The sequence below is a fragment of the Falco peregrinus genome, chromosome 5, assembly GCF_023634155.1.
Source record: "Falco peregrinus isolate bFalPer1 chromosome 5, bFalPer1.pri, whole genome shotgun sequence".
Classification (NCBI taxonomy): domain Eukaryota; kingdom Metazoa; phylum Chordata; class Aves; order Falconiformes; family Falconidae; genus Falco; species Falco peregrinus.
The window spans coordinates 47,068,386-47,080,840 of record NC_073725.1 but is presented as its reverse complement, the minus strand read 5'-3'; positions in this window follow the sequence as shown (position 1 = coordinate 47,080,840).

Sequence of the window (12,455 nt, the reverse complement as noted above, 5' to 3'; positions counted from 1 at the left end):
GGTGGTTAAGGGGCTTCCTAACAGGACTCCGGCCCATGCCGGGTAGTGCTCAGGCATAGCTGATGGGTAGCAAAAGTTTGGTCCCAGCAGCTGTGAGGCCAGCTTGACTGCCAGAGGAGATCTAGCTGTGTGTACATGAGCTGTGCTCTGCCCCTCTCCTTCAGAGCCAGAACAACGCGTCTTGGCCCATTTTACCGATTGGTGCAGATGCAGGCAGTGTATTTGAATTCCCATTTGCAGTGCTGGCTACTATTGATTATAAGGCACAAAAGGAGTCTTTTTAATTGGTTGGTTTTGTTGTTGTTGTTGAAAACTGCCCTGAAAGCTTTGTTGTTACTGGTGCTATCTGGACAGTGTGAAAGAGCAGCCTGTTATTGGTCCTGCTGGGGTATTAGTCCAGATGTTTTTCTTTACACAGCTGTTAAGCAGGAAGTAGAACCAAAACCAAAGATTGATTCGAACCATTGTTTTGTCAAAAAGCAGAACTGAACCTGAATTACTGTATTCTTTTGACTTCACTGAATTCAGATCATCACTGGCCACAGCTGGATCCAGCCCCAGCTCCCCAGCTCAAACCAAACTGACAAAAGCACAGACTCCAGCCATGCTCTTGAATAGGTGTGACTTTGAAGGCAAGGAGTCTGTACCGTGCAACGCATGCAGCTGATGTTACCTTTATGCCAATAGCAACTTTATTGTATTGTGCCTGTGTGCATATGTATATACGTTTATGTCTTTATCAAGTGCTGTAGTGTACACCAATTTATTTTAATGAAAAAAGCAGGCTTACAAAAACATTGTTTATTGCTTAATTGGAAGACTAATGACAAACTAAAGAAAGACGTCTACTGATATAATACTAAAGTTTTAGCAAATAGATGCACAGCTTTACTCAGGCGGGACTCTCGCACATCTCGGGAAGCTTAGAATTTTACATTTCAAATACACTGTTTTGCCCCTATTACATGAAAGTCAGAAGAGCTTGATTGAATGCAGACTACAAACTTGTTCACTACAAACCCGGTTAAACATGAAATCTTGCTGGGATTAGCTTAATTGTTCCCTAAATGAAAAGGCTGCTTTGTACATAAACTATAATTCTATGCTTGCCAGATAAAGAAACGTAAACCTGTCAGGAGACACAGGAATTTGTCTGTGTAGGAGTATCACTGGGCCAACTGTCTTGCCTTTTATGCGATACTGTGGTGTAAAACACCACTCCACCGGTTTCGTTTTACAGAAAATAGTCTCTGTGGTGGTATCCTGTGGGAACTGAAGTATCGAGTTCTATTTTCCCTTCAAAAGTCCAACGACATATGTACCCCGCTTCTGAGAGGCTGCTCTCCGTGCTGCCGCTGTGAGCCAGCCGCGTGGGCTCGCAGGATGCTGTGGCATGGCAGGGGAGCCACGGGGAAGCTGTGCCATGCAAAGCAGGCGGTGCCGCTCTCTGCCGCGGTAGAGATTTGCCATAGGTAACACCACAGTTGTTTGAAATGAAGAGATGTTACTTGTGGTAAGATTACAGTAGTTTAGTAGAAGAGGAAAATGCTTTATTCCATCTTTAATCTTCAGAAGTTCACGTGACACTTCTGATTATCAGATCCTATTACTCTGCAAACTCTTCTAGCTTTCTTTTGGCTTCCCTACTGCCTGCTTGAAAGCAAGAGTTGCTGCAATTAAAGCCTTTTTTCTTTATATAAATGTAACCATAAAAGATGTGGAGTTCCTATCTTCCAAAGCTACCAGAGCAAGCAAATAAAGACAAAATTTCTGCAACTGTTCTCAAGTGACCTATTCCGTTTAATCTCATTTCCTTTCTTCCTAACCAGCCTTCTCAAAAAGCCTCTCCATGTCAGAGGCCAATAGTTTACCAAGGGGGATGTGGAGCAGAAAGGAGAGGCTGGCCAGAACCGCTGGAAGGGAGAAGCTGGGGCACTGCTGGGCTCTGAACCACTGGGAAGTCTGCAAGCCTGGCACAGAGCTGAGCAACTCATGAGTGAACAGTACGGGAAGATGATTTAGGCAGCCAGGTGTTGTTTACACCCTCTTAACTGTGAAAAAGAGCAGTCTCACCCCTGTGCCCTTCACTTACAAGCATCTAGCAGGGAGCAGTTAAGTAACCCTCTATGTCAGGTAAAGTACTACCAGTGTGCAGTTAACTCCATCGTGGCAGACACTGCATGTGGTCTGCACGGTGTCATGGTCTGAACTCTTGACTTTGTGGTCTCCAGAAGTCATCTTCTGAAAAGTGGTATTAAAACCTGCCTATTCTTAAGAGTCTACTCAAGTCCAATGAGTTCTGAGACGTGCATGGTTGAAGGGTCTGTGTATCAGTCACAAGGTCGGTGCATTCTTAATCCTAAGCCTCCTTCACGTTCACCTGCTTCGTACCAGAGGGATGGTGGTGGCTGGTATTAACTCTGCTACCACTGGCAAAATGTCCTTGTACCTCCAAGGAGACACACATGCTCAGAATTTTTGCAGGACCTCCTGGGTCACTCCCAGCTACAGTAACTTGACTGTCACAAAATCCAAGTGGAAACCACAAGGGGCCAGATTCTCTCTAAATCTGAGAGAGCATTGCAGGGAGGCAGTGCTACTCCTTTGCTCCTTGCACAGCTCCGCTTATAGCAGTGGTTACTTGGCTTGAGATCACTAGTGTCACGTAAAATCCTTATGGATCCCCACAGTTCCAGTGTTCAGGATTGATGATTCTTCCTTCTCTTTTAGCATCTTGTGAATAACTTAGAATTTTTTTCATGCTAATGCAACTCCCTCTCTTCCTGGTAAATTGCCTCATTTTGTGCTATTGGAAAGTGCTTAGTCTGGATTGCTCTCCTATTAGTACCTCAGGCTGCTGCTGCTTTCTGTATTATGTGTATGGGACAAGTATAAAATATCAGCAGATAGCTGACACTACTTCGACCCCTAAATGAATGATAGTAGGAGCTCTTCTTATAGCTAGCCTCAAATGACTTTCATCCGTACCACTTAAAAACATGGGATTGTTCGTGCAGTTAAGCAGCGTGGCACAGTTGAGATGGCAGCGGATAAAAATGCGGTGCTAGTAAAGTTAGTAGAAAAGTTTCATTTTTATGTTAACAATATCAGAGTTTTACCTCTTGTCTTTCTGTGCCTGGGAAATTAGGAATGCCTTTGCTCTGAAGACCTTGTAATCTAATGCCAGGTCTTGCTGACTTTTACTGTCGAGCTTTACTGCTTTGTTTCATGTGTGGTCCCTTTGACTTCAGTAACACTCCCCACACAGGGGTTGGCAGCTCTTGCCCTGGAACCAAGTTGATGACTTCTCTGGGCTCAGGGTCTGGCTTTGAGATAAGATGCAATCAGCAAAGATGGTAAATATTTCAGTGAGTAATCAAACATGTAAGAGCTGTCTGGTTATTATCTTTGGATTAATATCTCAGATTAGTATCTGGGAGTGAATTTCAATGCAAAAGCATCTAATTCCTCTCAAGCACATGAGAGTAAATATGTCTTGCTGATAAATCTATTGACTCTTTGCCTAAATTATTTAATGCGCATTGTAGGACTGTGTTAGGCTGGCATGCCCTTTGCTGCTTAGCTGTTCATCCAGGGTTTCGTTTCTTCTACACCTACAATGTGTTCCCAATAAATCTTGCACACTTCTAAGTAATTTCCCAAGTGCTCTAAAAATGGAGGCAGTAATTCATGTCTGTCATTTTAGGCAATTATTACTGAAATCTCCAAAACAGTGTCTCAGAATAATTAACCTTAATTAACCTTACCCCTTAAAGGATTTTCCAGCGTTGATCAGCACGCCTGTAAGCTGCTGGTCATACGTTTGTAAACTCAGAGCTGTCAAGCACTTAGTAAACCCATATAAAGCGAGCTCTCTCTGCTTTATGGATTTCGGCTCAAGCAAAGGCACAGCACTATATATTTGAACTTGTAAACTGCATATCTTGTTTTTTCGTTATTATATTTCTGTGTAATACTTTCCAAACTCTGTTTTATTGTATTCCACAGCTAAAAAGCCACCTGGATATTCCTTTTTTTTTTTTTTTTTTTTTAAACTATCTCTAAGCCTTTTTGCATGTTTTTGTAATGTGTAAGACAGATTCGGATGACAGAGGTTTCAGAAGACTTGTGCAGCTGGTAGCTTTTTGATGATTTAATTTCAGAATTCTTTTGGAATAAATGCAGGTACTAACGAGAACAATGAGTAAAATGTCGGTTGTGTAAATATTAAGAGGTCTGTTTTAGAAAAATATTAACACTTTTGTCCGTTCAATTACACCTGTGCATCACTCTACAATAGCAGAGTAGAAAAATAAGAGTCTAACAGATGTATTGGTAAGTACACAAATGGGGTGAACCAAGAAAATATCATAAATCCTTTATATGAGACCATTTTGGGAGTGTTTTAAAAGACTAGCAGATGAGAATATGTCCAGGTGTTCTTTGAACCCTGCCAGGTGATTAAAGTGAATAGTAAAAAGCTCAATGATGGTACCAAAATACATGAAGATACATGCATGTGATTGGGATTTACACAAAAGGAACAGCTAGTTTGTGGGAATGGCCAGACGTCCATGCATGGGAAATAGGGGAGATGAGTATTTACAACTTTCTCCAAGTGGGAACAACGTTTGTGGGGAATCTCTGTAAATATCTTCTTACACAGGAAGTAAAACCTTATTTATCTTAAGTAAAACATTTACTGCTCTGCTGAAAGAAAAATGAGAGATATGATGAGCTGAAAAAATGTAGTCAGTAGTGAGCAGCATCTAGGGTCTTCAAGAAACAGTGAAATACTGAGTGCTAGAAGAGGATAATCAGTTTTATGCATTTTTTAAATTAATGTGAAATGCTACTCTCCCACTTTTGCTGTACAGCCTGGGTTTTAGAATGTCAAGAAAGTATTTGACATTTACAAGACACTGCAGGCACTAATACAAATCATTTTTATCCATTTATCCATTTTAACCACTACGCTGAGTGAATTGTTGGCTCTGTGCAATTAGTCTCTGTGCTTCTTGACAATATAACCACAGATTATCATGAATTCTATTAATAATGCAAGGTGGAAGCTCTGTTCTCCAAGTCTGTAATTTTACTTCTAGAAAAACATCTAATTTCTTACAAACCTGATGTAAATAGGCCAGCTGACAAGTATCCCAAAAGAACAGAAGAATATGCCTGGAGTAGTAAGATTTGAACTGATGGATTTTTGGAAAAAAAAAAATCTTATACAAGCTGCATTTGTCTCAAAGTTTAAAAATAGGAGCCTTTGTCATATGTGGCAGGAAAGGCCAGGTTGAGTCATGATTGATGTCACTTGAAAGAACAATTTAAGCTTAGAAAATGACATCAGAATCATCAGAATTCAGTGAGATTTAGAGCCGTCCCTGAAGCCAGGGTGCTGGGGATTCTGGAAGATACACTGCCAGACATCATCTGAATGGAAGCCAGGAGCTATGGTACTTTCAGATTACATTTCTAAACTATGTGTACAGTTTGTTTTAATAGCATTCATTTTTAGTTAAATGCTTTTTTCAAACTGTTTTCAGTTTTTCAGGTTTGGTGCAACCCCCCGTTTCAGGCTGGAAGAGCAGTCTGTCACTGCCTGACCTCTCCCCTTGCTCGCTTACATGACAAGTTGCCAAGAGCAGTCAGGAGTGCTTTCCTTATTACCACGAGTCTGCAAATACAGCAGGGTCTCTTTCCATTTACTCTTCTCCAGTTTTAGTGCTCAGTTCCTGCTGACTTTACTACTGAGCTTTCGTAAGTCAGACTGTAACAGTACACATATATGTTAGAAATATTTCTTTTAGCTCCCAGGCTAAAACTAAACTTTGTCTGTCTGCTACTGCTAGTGTTAAAATGGAAGTAACAAAACAGAAAAGGTGCTTGGATTTCACTTTATTAAAAGATAACCAATAAATCGTGCACAGTCTAGGTCACAGAGAGGCTGTGCAGAATAGCAAACCTTTTCCCACATATAGCAAGTCTTATCCTCCTTAAAGAAGAAATTTTACTGTGAAAATACATATATTTAATGTAAGTGCATAATGCAACTTTTGATCTGGTTAGATCTGTTTTGCTTTTAAATAGCTTTTAAGTGTAAAGAGAAAGTAAACTGCAAATCACATTTCTAAGAAGCAGGCTTGTACTTACTGCAGTTAGCAGCAGCATATTTTGTTCCTAAAAATTATATTAGTGAAAAAACAAGTTGTATGGTTTCTAGGCTGCATGCCTTTACCAATACTTTATGCATAAACACTTTTCTTATGAAAATGAGTTCATTCCAGGAAAAGAAAAAGTTCATCACGCAAGCAACTCCCAGAGTAAAGCATGCTTGTTAGCTAATACCTGCTGTTATCTGCCGTTTCAATTTGCACGTTGTGCTCGTTCCTGTTCTGTCTGAAAAGCCAAGTGGTGGATGAATTATTCTTGGTATTCCTGATTTTTACTTCAAGCTAACAAACACCTGTGTGCAACTGGCCTGCCGGAGCCATTCCATGAAACATCTGGGCATGCTCCAGCCCTGGGGCTACTGGCATTTGAAACGGTCTTCCCTGATCATGCTGCTCATTGCTGCTCCAGTCTGGGGCCTGATTATGCACAGGAATTGGATCAGGAATCCTGTCACTCCCGTGCACCCAACTCTCTTTGTGGTAGAAGAGGCAGACAAAGGGACAAGGACTCTAGTGGATTATGTGAGTGGTGAGGGAGAGGGAACTGCATGTGATTCCTTTGAAAGCAGAGTTTTCCATGGGCTTTCCGTGTTATGTAGCACATAGAAAAGACCTGCGCTGGACAATGAATCATTGCGTAGTAAAAACAAGCGTGCTCTGTGGAATCTGTACTTTCTTTGTTGCAGCCATTGGAAGTATGTAGTGAATGAAGCAGACGACTGTAGAGAGGAGAACATGTTTTCATGATTAAGGCATGACTGGAGCCCTGGGGAACTGAATCGTATCCCTGCCTTTGCCACAGATTTCCTGTGTGATACTAGTCACTTTGCACATGTGGTTGTTAATTGTGTTTTTCTTGGTGCTCAGTACAGTGGAGTGTAATTTGTAGAAGTGCTGAGCATTTGCAACTGCAGGCTGTAGGCAGCGGGAGCTGTGCTGTGACTGTAAGCACTGCTGTGCAATGAATACTGAGAAATCAGGCACCATGCATCTCAATGAGGCATCAAGAAAAGCGGAGGCAGGGATTACAACGATAAATCTTCATGAGTTCAATTTTTATGGCTGGAGAACAGCTTGATGGGGCTTTTCCTTCTTAAACTTGTCCTTCCTTGTACCTAAAATAAGAACAGCAAATTTCTAGCTAAAGAGAAATTTGAGTATTTGAGAAAAATTGCTGAGTTTAAGATACTTCTGCTAATGCAAGAATTAGACAAGTGCTAAACGGTAACTTCACTGTCCTTCATCTGTCTTGCTTTTTTAATCTATTTAAACGGCGATATTATAGTATCACTGAGCAGCCACTGAAGAGCCCACTAATAAAGCAAGATTGTGAGTACACGTATGTTTTTACTGACTATATGCAAAGCAATTGTTAGGGATTCAATAGGCTCTGTGTGTCTTCTCATAGTCTTAATATTGTACAGCAAATAAACTTTAAAAATACTACACTGTTCTGTTGGTAAAAGCTGAAAAAGACACGTAAGACACTTTATGGGAAGATACTTAAGAATACATCTGCTTACTCTCAAAATAAAACATGATGGTCTGTGTAATGTGTCTCTTATAAATAAAAAAATACATGAAAAAATGTATCGCATGTAAATAAACAGCTATCCTTACATCAAGATGGGCAAACAAAAAATTAAGTAGCTTTCCTATGAGAAATGGAATGAGAACAGGAAAGCACATAACTTCAGAGATTTCTGTAGTATCAATAGATTTGTCAGCTTAAATATATTATGTCACTCCTTGATGCTGTAATCCAGTTCCAAGGACAATTACAATTTATTTTTTAAGTGCCATTTATTTAGCATGTTTATCATATTTTATTAGAAAACTCAACTATTCTCCCATTAGTTAATCACAGCTTTGTAAAACACTAAATGTGCAAGTGTCTGCTTTATGTAACTAGAAGAGGCCCACTCGGTTCCACCAGAGGTGTTAGTTACATAGGTGACTAGAAAATTACAGGAATTTTTTTTACTTTAGTAATTGCAAACACATACAAAAATGGAAAACCAATTATCTTCTAAATTTTGTTTATTTGAGATGTAGCCTATATTTTTGTTGGAACACTGGGCCATACACTCAGAACACATACAAGGCACTGGAAGTGGAATTCAGAGAATGCAAATCCACCAAAGCAGTTCAGAAAACCTCTGCTTCACAGACTTCAAAATCTGAATTTACTGGGCTCTCTTGTTTTGGTCCTGTCAGTCTCGTAAGTGCCACAGCTTAGGTTTCTGTGAGTACACCAAACTCCGAACTTCTTGCCACAGCTTCTTGCAGCTCCACTAAAAGACTAACATTTGAAGTCTGCACTATGTTCTGTGAGGGGTTCACTTCAATCCAGGTGCCCTGAGCACATCTACCACTTACTGACGCTTCTGCTTCCAGGAATGATCTCACTCATATCTTGAGCTTGTGGCTACTTGGCAACTGCCTGTGAACTTGTGAAGTTGTCTAGTAAAGTGGTGAGTTATGGAGGAATTGGGTTCCTGCATGCTTCAGAGTCCCCACCTTACCCCTTTTAAGTTTCAGCCTGTTTTATAGAAGGGCATCCCATCAGACGGGGACTGTGGCTCCAAGAGGTGCCCTGGGAGAGTACTTCAAAGCCCTGAACCTGCACGGGCACCCCCAGGCTCCCAAGAGCAGCGGAGGGGTTCAGAAATGCCCCTGCACTCATCATTCCTGTTTGGCAGACTAAAGAGCCAAGCACAGCATGTCTGTATGTGCACCATGGTGTGCTCATGTAATCAAAAAGCAGTAAAATGTTCTGAGATTCATTTGAATATGGCCTGCTCTCAGTCTCAAATGCAGCATACTCAATTAACACCAAAAGTGGAGATGAAAAAAATCACCAGATCATCCTTGACTGTTATCAGTGTGGCGGACAACACCAAGTATTTTTAATTACTATATTCTAGTTTTATATAGAATAAAATCAACCAGAATTTCATTGTATAGTCTCAATACAGTGAGATTGTAAATCATTTCCCCTCCTGAAGATTCTACTCCATCCTTTAACATGTGGAGTAGTTAATTCCAGTTTTCCTTACTTTAAACTGAATGGAATTTTTGTACCAAATTAGGACAGCTAAGTCCTTCCACGCAGAAAACTACTGAGCTCACTGGATATTTTGCTGTCATGGTGCCAAACCACACAGCAATCATGCTGCAGAAGAGACGCTGCTCTGCACAGTAATTCCATATAGGAATCACTATTGATTACAGCGAGGATACTTTATGGGTAGTGGTAAATTATGAGGTTTCTCTTGTAAGTGAGAACATTGATTTACATGAGTAATGCAAACGCTCACACGTAAGCTGAACTCGAACTTTAACCGTCAGCCGTAACACATCTATTTATACCACAGATCAGTGCTTAGCCACTTATATTTAATTATAATCAGTTGTGGTGCCTCCATTTTCTGTGTTTACTCAGAAAATCACATTTCTGAGGTCAAATGCAATGACATTTATACCATACTTATTTGAAGACATGCTTATTTGTACATTCTGAATGTATCTAAGGACAGAATTTCTGGAGAAGAAAGGATGGGTATGATTCGTCAGTCCTTAGATGAATAAAATTTCACATACATCAATTTTAGTCAGGGCATGTCTGTGCTACACAACACAGTGCTGTGGATAGATAGCCAAAGCAGCTCAAAAGAAGCCAGCCTGGGTAACTGGAAGCAGTTTAACCACATCGGTTAATGCTGCACACTGTCTAATTTACTCTGTTTTTTAGCAAAGTAAATTAGCTTTGGCAAAGCACTGCACAAATAGGCTAGCCTGCTTTTCCCGCCCATGAGCTAGCTTTGGCACCAATTTCTACATTGTACTTATTGTGCAGTATAGCATATCTAGTAGGAGAAACAAAGGACTGCTTGCATAAAAAATCTGCAGATTCGGATCCCCAATTTTTATTTTGCACTTACTCATTTTAATGGCACAAAACTTTTATTAACTCTTAAATGTCACTGCTTCAAATTTAGTGGTGTTTCTGAACTAAAATATCAAAATAATAAAATACCACTATAAATGAATCACTAAATCATGTAATTTTGGGCTTACCATGCTTAAATATGCTGATATTTACTTGACAGCAGTAGCAAACTGGTAATTGGTAGTAGATTTCTTCAGACTCTTAAGCCTAATTCCTTCTGACCCCTGGCATGATACAAAGACTATCCTTATTTCCAGTATGAAGGCTTTACTAAAATCAGAACAAATCACAAACCTTTTACATTGAAATCTTAGCAGAAAAATGTCATTAACATAACTAACTTACATTTTAGAATGTCACAGGGACTAGATTTTTTGAAACAGTCTGGTAAAAATTAAGTTTAACTGTCTGCTGTCTGACAGTATTGTTGAGGGACCAATTTTTCCTCCCATGAGATCGATGACAGAATTCTATTGATGACAATGGCAGCAGATACTAAAGTCTTGCCATGTATGATTTTCCAGTAGGGACAGAATCCCCCTCCATGTCTGAGAAATTATTTCAAACTACCCAGTAAGACAGTCTTTATGCATCACAATCAGTAACCTTTTAAATACCAAAGCAATAGATGCTAACTTGATATTCCAGGAAAAATTACATTCAAACTATTCAGTCTTACTCTTCCCAAATATAAACAGAGCACACAGGCATGTATTTTGAAAAATTTGCCTGCTTCGCTCCCCAGATTTTACATTCAGATTTGAAGGCTTGCTGGAAATCAACAGCTCTTGTAATAAACTAAAATATTAATTTATGCATAAAGTGGATGCAATAAGAATAGTTTTTTAAAGTAGATAGTTTTGATCTCCATCTTTGCTTGAACTAAAAAAATAAATGAAGATGTAACAGGTAGATGCAACCCTTTCTACAATAAAATAACTAACTACCAAAACACAGAAGAGCTTCAGATCCTCTAGAACAACCTTAATGATTCTAAATTTCAACTAAAACGCTTGATTTTCTACAGTTATTACCAGAAGAAGAAATGGAAAAAATCAGAGGAAAAATGTACCCATATGGAGGACTCTAATATCCATGGCACAGATCTTGAGAATAATACCAGAAAATTGGCTGAATTAACTGTATCAGAATGTACACTATGCAAGAAGACATGTATATGTAACACGCATTTCTGCTTCTCTCAATAAAAATAATTTTGATAAAAAGGCAACTTTCCTCCCCAATTGGAGGTTCTACTGTAAAACGATTTGTAATGGAGCTATAATCCCTATTCTCGTCCACACAGGACTTATTTTTCATCCAAGCTGAGTGCAGATGTCAGTAAGATCAAATACATTCTATATACTTAAATAAAACAAAATAAAAAAGCAACTTTCCTTTAATAGCTCACAGAGTACAACCACTATGAAACAGAAATTTCAGTAAGTTATTTTTCTACCAGGCACTGGACTAATGCTCAACCTTGCAACATCCAACTGTTGCTCCACACTAATTTTACAGCCAATTGCTGCTAAACCCTGTAGCGATTTGGCTTTATTCTGATCTCCACTCCTCTCACAATTTCACATTTTCCCATATAATATTACCACACCACCATAAATGATAGAAGCAGTCTCTTCAAAACCAGTGATTGCTCCAAGGTGTTTGAATTTCTGCCTTAAAATGACCTACAAGGAAGAGAAAACGCCCTGATGTCAGTCTTGGCTTTCTTTCTGATTATATAACAGGGAAAAATGATTTGGTGGTTGGTGCTTTTTTTTTTATTTTTATGTCACTTTTCATAAAAACTATGTAGGGAATTACCCAGAATTACTACTGATAATTGCCTAAGTAGTGAAATGGGACTAGCACAGTAATAACTGGAAGCTGGATACCTCAAAAGAAAAGGATTTTAAAGTCTCTTAACTATGTAGTGTCTTCTGCATGTTTGTATTAGCACCTAGTCTGAGAATCCAGTCTTCATGAAACAGCCAGACTCCCTTTCCCGATTAATATCACCATGTTACAGTCCAAAATACTTTCCACCAATACCTCTCATTTTTCCTCTAGGAGAAGAAATCCATAAATGGAGACTACTTATGAAATTCTAATTTTAAAACAATCTCCCTTTCACACTCGCACCCAAAAACAAACAGCCTAATTCTTTCTTCCCTTTTCCCCTTGAAAAAGGAGGCAATTTTTAGAAACCACTAAGAAAGCAAAAGGCATTCGGGCTTGTCAGTAGCATTCACTTGCAAACGGTCTATGTCTGAAAGCTAAAAACACTGTCTTCAATCACAGTACAAGATATACTGTCTGCAGTA